Raw genomic sequence first — 9,980 nt, 5'->3', positions numbered from 1 at the left:
GAAAGGGTTATCTTTCAGCATATCTTTGATGTTGTCCTCTGCTTTTATTATTGTTCTTTTCTCTTTTTTCAGAAATACTTTTTATCGGTACATTTCTCACCCATTTTGGATTCTCTGTGTGTGTTATGATCTGTTTCAGGGCTTTGGTCTTTGCTATCTGTGACAGTTTTCTGAAGTTTGTCCTTCAAATCAGTGATTGAGTCTCCTGTGATTTAAAAATCAATTTTTCTCTTTATATGCTCCACCAAGCTTTTGAATTTTATTTTTATTTCTTTATGTACATTAATTATCTTATCAATCTTCCTTTCCTTTTATTTTGTAGAATTTGTGTATTAGCCTGGTAGGTTTCTCCTCATGGACCTCTGCATTTCTCAGAAGAAGTCATGCACTTCTACCCTCTTGAGAAAGTCAATATCTTGATTCTATAGGAGATAATTCCTAGAAGTTTTTCATTTAGGTTCTCTCTCTCTCTCTCTCTCTCTCTCTCTCTCTCTCTCTCTCTCTCTCTATTTGAATAGTTGGGGTTTAGCCACATATTTTACAACTAGCTATAAATACACACCATGTTGGATTTCTCTTGGCTTACTCTGAACCGTTCTTACCCCAGTTTCTACTTTCCACCAGACATGCATATACTGCAGATTTCTGCTCCAGGAACTGAATTTGTTCCTGCCCATGCTGACTTAGTGATACTCCAAAGTGAGAGACTGATAAAAAAAATGGAATTGGGAATGTACCCTTTAACTAAGGTTCTTTAGACATTCCCCCCGACCCCACTCGCCTGTGACACATGATTTTCTCCTTGTGGATGACCCTATGCCTCATGCTAAATTGTGCAACGTAAAGGCTTGATTGTGTTCTAAGAATTCCTGACCTCCAAATGGAAATGAAAATTGAGGGGTGGGAGGCAGTGTCCTGAATGCCTAAGAAATCAGTATCTGTACAGAAGAGCAGCAATTATGCAGTTCTTTCACTTTTCATCTGAATCTTGGCCCTAGAACAGCTGAAGGATGAGGTGACTTCCTATTTTTATACAGGTGATTTTTCTTTCAAAATTTAAAGATCTCCATGCCCTGAAGTAAAATCTGGGCAAGTTTTCCCTGATTTCAACTATTTAAAGAGGGAAGTGGGGTCCAGAGAGGTGAACTAACTTTATCAAGGTCACATAGCTAGAAGTAGATTTGAGGGATCACATCAAGATCTCTAGATTCAGCATACTCTTCCTTAGGAGAGCACCACACTGCCTTTCTTAAGTTTGTTCACTGATAAACCTGAGGAAAAACTGAGGCAAAACTGAGGTTACTCCAACAGCACTGAAGAGTATTTTTTTTACAAGAAATAATATCTATGATTCCTATCCTGAATCTTATATAAAATAACAGCATGATTCAATTAATGCTTACTTACATGTCATTTATCAACTGGAACTTCATTGCAATGGAATTTTACCTCCTCCTAATGCTTTCCTTAATTGCACTAGCTCATGTAATTTTCTCCGTTTCTGACCTCTTTTGGTCTATATTGTTTTTACTCCCCATTATACTACACTGCATGCTTTGGGTTCTTTCTGGGGCCTTATCTTCCTAGATGGCACCCAACATTTTTGTTGGCACAGGCCATGTTTTATTCATTGTTCTCCCATGTCATCTAGTATAAAAATAGGCCCATAGAAAGTGTTTACCCAGTAGCCTAGTCTAGCGTACAATGCTAAAATAGTGTACGTCTCTGGAGAGGACTTACAGGAAAATTAAAATTTAATCAATTACCTAATAGTATCTGCATTTTTCTTTAGTTGGCTCAAAATAGCTTTTGTTTACCTTTTTTGTTTCCTCCCTTACATTTGCAATTTTTTAAGGATATTAAGATGTCTTGTTCAGCAAACATTTCATAAGGGTTTCCTATGTGCTGGGCATTATGCCGCTCTATTAGGAAAAATAAAGGAATAAGATACAGTCTTACTTGCAAACATTCACTGTCTGATGAGCAAAACAGACATGTATGTAAATGATCTCAGTCAAATTTGGGACATGCTCCAATAAAGTTATGCACTAGAGAAGAGATCAACTAGTTTACCTTACAGTGTCAAGTTCTCTGGCTTATTCTTTTCAGAATAAAATTCAGCAAGAGAGCCCAATCCCAATGTACCACTAAAGCCGTAGTTCCCTGGAGACTTGAATATATTGAACAAACCTCACCTAATCCTGTCAATGGTGCTATTTGGGATTCTAAGGGCACTGGGACCTCAAAAGAACACCAGTAGAGCATGACCAACAGCATAAGAAATAATGAACATTTTTACAATGATGAAAAAATAAATCCCTTTCTTGTGTCCTTCTAAATTTACTTTGACTAGCTATTGAACAGGCGTTTCATAGATTCAATACATCACAACATATTAAGTGCTGCTCAGCTCCTTCCACTTCTGCTGCCCTGCTGTGGACCGTCTCTTTCTGTTTGCATCTTGTCCATCCTCTGAGCATATAAACTAAGTGTCTCCATTTCTGCTCTCAGAGTGTACCATGCCATACAACCGAGATTTCAAGAACAAATATCAACAGTGGCTAAGCCAAACATATCTTGTCAAGAGAGTGCCACTGCAGTGTAAAGATTGATTTGTCGAGGGAGGTCTTGCATATAAGTAGATGTGAAGGCAAGGACTGAGGTTAACAAGTTTCCACTGTGGGAGTTTATTTATAACAAAATAACACAAGGACAGTTCTGCCTATGCCAATTACTTTCCATCTCTCCCTATATCCATTGCTATAGCAGCTTTATTCATCACCAGAAATCAGCCCTTATAGTACAAATCCAGGTAGAGCTTTGTGAACAAACATTTGCCCTCAAGACTTATGTTTACATATAGAGTAGGATTATTTCATGCCAGTTAGTACTGCTTGGAGTTGCTCCCTGTGCCCAGCTCAGTGCTTAGTGCACAGAAGGAATGAAAGAGAATGAGAAGACTTTACATGTGAGGTGCTCACAGAGACCAGACCCACAGACATCACACAAAAGAAAGTGTGTGATCAAGTGTTAGTTGCATAAATTCCAAACCCTGAGTGTTGGGGGTCAGGGAAGGGCGACATCATTTTGGCCTGGAGCAGTCAACCTGAATAGAAGAAGTGGTGATTGAGTTGGTACTTGAGGAAGGGGTAGGTTGGGAACAGATTGTGGTCAGTTACGTGGTTACATGTAGATGGTAACATGTATCATCATCTTTAATCTCTGTAAACTGGCAGGGCCAGATGGCCGGGTGCATAGAGAGAGTAGACAGACATAAAGACGGCTTTATTTAGGTATCCACCCACTCAACAAATAGATATAGCATGCCCTAGGAGCTAGGGACCCAATACTGTAAAAGACCCATTCTACACCCAAAAGAAGTTCACATCTTGGTAGAGAATACAGATAGTAGTAATGAGCACCCCCATCCTTTTTAGCCAGCCCCATCAGAGATCTGAGGCCACCTCAGTGCTCCTTGACCCTAGCTTCAACACACAGAGCCCTCAGTGGACCCCAACGAGGTACTTGTCCAGATGGGTCCACAATTCAGTGTGCGCCAGCACCTGGTTGGTGAAGGAGTTGCTCATCACGCAGCTGGGGTGGTCCATGCAGCCCAGGTTGACCAGCCAGCCCTCAGCCAGCAGGATGATGGGACAACCATTCTTCAGTCAGAAGTGGTTCACTTGGGGCTTGATGTTCACCTTCTCCACCGTGTTCCCATGTAACTACTTGACAGCAATCTCTGTATCAAAGCATCCAGTGTTACACACGATAGCATCATCCTTCATCTGTTCAAAGTGCTGGCAGAGGATAATGTCGATATAGCCCATGGTGGTGACAAAGATGTTGCCCTCCTGACAGGCCTCATCCATGGTGATCACCTCATAGCCCTCCATGGTGGCCTGCAAAGCGTTGATGGGGTCAATCTTGGTGATGCTGACTCAGGCCCCAAAACTCCTCAGGGCCTGGGCACAGCCCTTGTCACCATAGCCTGCTACCACTGCCACCTTGCCCACTATCATCACGTCTGTGGCCCACTCAATGCCATCTGTGAAGGACTCCCGGCAGCCACAGGGGTTGTCAAACTTCCTCTTTGTGACAGAATCATTGACACTGATGGCCGGCACCTTCAGGATCCCACTAACCATCATCTTCAATAGGTTGTGGACCCTGTCATGGTCTCCTCAGAGATCCCTCAGATGCCTGACAGGAGCTGTGGGTACTTGGTGTGGATGAGGTTGATGAGGTCACTGTCCTCATCCAGAATGAGGTTGAGGGGCCCATCCCTGAAGCACAGTGTTTGCTCAATGCACCCCAGGCACTCATCCATTTCACCCTCCCAGACGTACACTGGAATGCTGGCTTTGGCAGTGGGAACCACTGCATGGTCCTGGGTAGAGCAGATGGTACAGCGGGACAGCTACACCTCAGCAGCCCAATTCTGCAATTAAACACATCATTTTCAACAAGCTTTTCTTCTAAAACTGCTCTCCCACAAATAGAAGCAGGTCATAACCAGGTCTAGAATCAATCAAACTACAAACAGCATTGGCTTATTCTAGTCAAGAGCAAAACTTTAGTGAATACCCTAATAGGCTTTCAAGGCCTTAAGGGAAAATCTGCAGCCATCTCATGGCCAATTAACTTGGAATATCAAAATCATTCTTTGGATAGCACTATGGTTAGGCACTTTTATATTATGCCCCAAGAGAAAAAGGGGAGTGGGACATTCTAAGCCTGGGAAAAGGCTATCCCCTAACTTTGGCCCCACACTCATCTTCTCCTGCACCTAAACACTCATGTCAGCCTTGGCCAATTAATTCTTAAAAATGTGTCCTTGGACATGAAGGGAATGAGGAAAATGTGTGGGCAGCATCTATCTAGATTGTACAGTGAAAGAGTCCAAGCTAAACTATTAATTGTTGCAGAACTGCATGTTGGGCAATGGGTTTCAGGCATGCCCCCACACGCCTCATGATTCCCAGCCCGATGTTTTCACAGTCTGGAAAGTACCATAGTTGCCTTTTAAATTCTGCTTTCTCTGAAGAATCAACTCATAGCCCTTGTCCTTCCTCCAACTCCAACATCCTCCAAATCTACTCTGCATGAGTACATCTGGCCTCACTAAGGGTAGGCCCTGTTTCTTCTCCTGACTGACCTCAGCACCCAAAATTTCAGTCCCACCAAGGTTCTCCCCACTTGGAATCTTGTGTTGTCTTCTGAACTAACAATGCCATCCTACAATTCTTTCTTAATATCTGATAAAATCTTGTGTTTGGAATGGCCACTGTTAATAACTTGGAAGGTGAAGAGCTAATTAGTGAAACAGCATGCTTTAGAGGGGTTTTTCTTAAGTTTTTCAGTATTTACTACCACCCAAGGATTTAAACCACACTGTTTGAGAGAAGGCTCATAATGCAGCCAAGGATGAATGTATGGAAAGCATTCAAGTGAAATTGAGTCCAGAAAGTTAGAGAAAATGATAATTAAAAAAAACAACAACACAAGAAATATACATTCAGAGGGCGCTAAAACAATGTTATCAAGAGATAACATCGCGAAAATGTGTATACATTTTTTGGCACCCCTAGTATATATTATACAAATACATATACTAAGTTATATATGAAATTATTTTGATCCATACTGTGAAAATATCTATTAAACATAAATAACATTTCCCCAAAATGTATAGAATGTGTTAAAAATACTTAATTTACCAGAATTAAAAAAAATAATAATATAATGGTTTTGATGCTTATTTTGCTAAAATATATTTTATTCCTCTGATTTCTCAGAGTATACTAAATATCTTTCAAAACAATTATTGTGCTCTACTTCACACAGTTTGCAATTTGCTTCTAGGATTAATGACCCCAGAGTTGTGCTTTTGGAGTTCTGGGGAAGATTTCTAAAATTTTTGGTGTCTTTTCTTTTTTTTTTCCTCAGTAATTTATTTTTTTATTGTTAAATATTTTATTTAAATTAGTTTCAGCTGTACAACACAGTGCAATAGTTATACTTTTTACCCCTCAAAGTGAGAACCCTTCTCCCCAATCCGCCGCCCACCCCCCATATCATACATATCATTACAATTCCCTTAACTCCACTTCTACACTATACTCCATGTCCCATGACTACATATATATTCAATTATAGTTGACATACAATATTATACAACATCAGCTTTAGGTGTGCAGTGCAGTGATCAAGCCTCTACCCCATCCATGAAGTGGTCTCCCTAACAAGACATGTGACCATCTGACACCCTACAAAATATTTACAACATTATTAACTATATTCCCCAAACTGTCTTTCATATCCCTGTGGCAATATTGTAGTTACCTACTTATGCTGTCTAATGCCTTTTCCTTCTCCCTCATCCCCATCCCCCTTCTAACTATCAACCATCAGTTTTTCTTCTGTATCTCTGAGACTATTTCTGTTTACTTTGCTTGTTCATTCAGTTTTTTAGATTCTATATATAAGTGAGATCATATGGTATTTGTCTTTCTCCGACTGACTTACTTCACTTAACATAATAGTCTCTATCTAGGTCCATCCAAATCATTGCAAATGGTAGAATTTCATTCTTCCTTATAGCAGAGTAATACTCCATTGTATAAACGTACCACAGTTTCTTAATCCAGTCGTCCACCAAGAGGCATTTTGGTTGTTTCCAAGTCTTGGCTATTGTAAACAGTGCTGCAATAAACATAGGGGTGCACATAGTTTTTCAAATTAGCGTCTTGGGTTTCTCTGGATAAATACCCAAGAGTGGAATTGCTCAGTCATATCGTAGTTGCATTTCCAGTGTTTCAAGGTATCTCCATACTGATTTCCATAATGGCTGCACCAATCTGCAGTTCCACCAACAGTGCACCAAAATTCCCTTTTCTCCACAACCTCGCCAACACTTGTTTATTGATTTATTGATGATAGCCATTCTGACCAGAGTGAGGTGGTATCTTGTGGCTTTTATTTGCATTTCTCTAATGATTAGTGAGGTTGAACATTTTTTCATATGCCTGTTAGCCATCTGTATGTCCTCTTTAGAGAAATGTCTCTTCATATCCTCTGCCCATTTTTTGATTGGGTTGTTTGTTTTTTGGTGTTGAGTTGAATGAGTGTTTTATAAATTTTGGATATTAACCCCTTATCAGATATATCGTTGGCAAATATCTTCTCCCATTCAGTAGGCTGCCTTTTTGTTTTATTGATGATTTCCTTTGCTGTGAAAAAACTTTTAAGTTTGTTGTAATTCCATATGTTTATTTTTTTTTATTTCCCTTGCCCGAGGGGATATATCAGTAAAAATATTACTGAGGGTAATGTCTGCAAATTTACTCCCTATGTTTTCTTCTAGGAGTTTTATGGTTTCGGGTCTTATATTTAAGTCTTTAATCCATTTTGAATTTGTTCTGGTATATAGTGTAAGTAGGTGATCCATTTTCATTTTTTTTGCACATGTTAGTCCAATTTTCCTAGCACCATTTATGAAATAGATTATCTTTACTCCAATGTAAATTCTTGCTTCCATTGTCATAGATTAAATTACCATATATGGATGGGTTTATTTCTGGGCTCCCTATTCTGTTTCATTGGTCTATGTGTCTCTTTTTATGCCAGTACCATACTGTTTTGATTACTATAGCCTTGTAGTATGATTTGATGTCAGGTAGCATGATACCTCCCACTTTGTTCTTATTTCTCAAGATTGCTATAGCTATTTGGAGTCTTTTATGGCTCCATATAAATTTTAGGATTATATGTTCTATTTCTGAGAAAAATGTCCTTTGTAGTTTGATAGGAATTGCATTGAATCTATATATTGCCTTAGGTAGTATTGACATTTTAACTATATTAACTCTTCCTATCCATGAACATGGTATGTATTTCCATTTATTTGTATCTTCTTTGATTTCTCTTTTCAGTGCCTTATAATTTTCTGAGTACAGGTGTTTTACTTCTTTGGTTAAATTTATTCCTAGATATTTGATTGTTTTTGAAGCAATTGTAAAAGGGATTGATTTCCTGATTTCTTCTTCTGATAGTTTATTATTGGTGTATACAAATGAAACTGATTTCTGAATATTAATTGTGTATCCTGCTACCTTTCTAAATTAATTTATCAGTTCTAACAGTTTTTTGGTGGAGTCTTTGGGATTCTCTCTATATAGCGTCATGTCATCTGCATATAATGACAATTTTACTTCCTCCTTTCCAATTTGGATGCCTTTTATTTCATTTTGTTGTCTGATTGCTGTGGTTAGAACTTCCAGAACTATGTTGAATAGAAGTGGTGAAAGTGGGCAGCCTTGTCTTGTTCCTGATCTTAAGGGGAAAGCTTTTAGCCTTTCCCCATTGAGTATGATGTTTACTGTGGGCTTATCATATATGGCCTTTATTATGTTGAGATATGATCCCACTATTCCCATTTTGCTAAAGTTTTTATCATAAATGGCTGCTGGACTTTGTCAAATGCCTTTTCTTTATCTATTGATATGATCATATGGTTTTTATTTTTCATTTTGTTAATGTGATGTATTACATTAATTGATTTGTGTATATTGAACCAAACTTGCATACCAGGAATGACTCTCACTTGATTGTATTATATCATCTTTTTAATATGATGCTGAATTCAGTTTGCTAGTATTTTGTTGAGGATTTTTGCATCTATGTTCATTAGGAATATTGGCCTGTAGTTTTCTTTTTTTGTAATATCTTTGTCTGATTTTTGGGATCAGAGTAATAGTGGCTTCATAAAATGTGCTTGGGAGCCTTCCCTCCTTCTGTATTTTTTGGAGTAGTTTGAGGAGAATAGGTATTAATTCTGTTTTGAATGTTTTATAAAATTCACCTGTGAAGCTATCTGGTCCAGGACTTTTGTTTGTTGGAAGCTTGTTGATTACTGATTCAATTTCTTTGGTAGTAATCAGTCTATTCAGAGTTTCTGTTTCTTCTTGGTTCAGACTCGGTAGATTGCAAGCTTCTAGAAATGTATCCATTTCTTCCAGATTGCCAAATTTGTTGGCATATAGTTGCTTGTAGTATTTTCTTACAATTTTTTGTATTTCTGTGGTATCTGTTGTCACTTCTCTTTCATTTCTGATTCTATTAATTTGGGTCCTCTCTCTCTTTTTCTTGGTGAGTCTGGCTAAGTGTTTGTCGATTTTGTTTATGTTTTCAAACAACCAGCTCTTGGTTTTATTGATCTTTTGTATTATTTTTTTTTTAGTCTCTATTTCACTTATTTCTGCTCTGGTCTTTATTATTTCCTTCCTTTTACTCCCTTTGGGCTTGTTTTGCTGTTCTCTTTCCAGTTCCCTCAGGTGTAAAGATAGTCTGTTGATTTGAGATTGTTCTTGTTTCTTTTGCTAGGCCTACGTTGCTATGAATTTCCCATTTAGGACAGCTTGTGCTACATCCCATAGATTTTGGATTGTTGTGTTTTCATTTTCGTTTTGTCTCGAGATAGCTTTTGATTTTTCCTTGATCTCATTTTTGACCCACTAGCTATTTAGTAGCATGTTATTCAGCCTCCATGTATTTGTGTGCTTTCCGGGTTTCTTCTTATAATTAATTTCTAGTTTCATAGCATTGTGGTCAGAAAAGATGCTTGATATGATTTTAATCTTCTTAAATTTATTGAGACTTGTTTTGTGGCCTAACATGTGGTCTATCTTGGAAAATGTCCATGTGCACTTGAGAAGAATGTATACAGTGTTGCTTTGGGGTGAAATGCTCTAAAAATATGGATTAAATCCAGCTGGTCTAAAGTGTCACTTAAGGCTGCTATTTCCATGTTGATTTTTTTGTCTGGGGGATCTGTCCATTGGTGACAACGGGGTATTGAAGTCCCCTACTATAATAGTGTTACTGTTGATCTCTGTCTTTATGTCTGTCAAAATCTGTTTTATATATTTAGGAGCTCCTATGTTGGGTGCATAGATGTTTACTAGGGTTATGTCCTCTTG

General features: G+C 38.4%; 1 pseudogene; it reads right to left on the bottom strand.

The window, feature by feature from the left end:
- Nucleotides 1-3,503: 3,503 nt before the first annotated feature.
- Nucleotides 3,504-9,980, bottom strand: part of LOC109380397 (adenosylhomocysteinase pseudogene) — a 117,984-nt pseudogene continuing 111,507 nt past the window's right edge.

The sequence above is a fragment of the Hipposideros armiger genome, unplaced genomic scaffold (genome assembly GCF_001890085.2).
Source record: "Hipposideros armiger isolate ML-2016 unplaced genomic scaffold, ASM189008v1 scaffold_36, whole genome shotgun sequence".
Lineage (NCBI taxonomy): Eukaryota > Metazoa > Chordata > Mammalia > Chiroptera > Hipposideridae > Hipposideros > Hipposideros armiger.
This window is presented reverse-complemented; position numbering and strand designations above follow the sequence as displayed.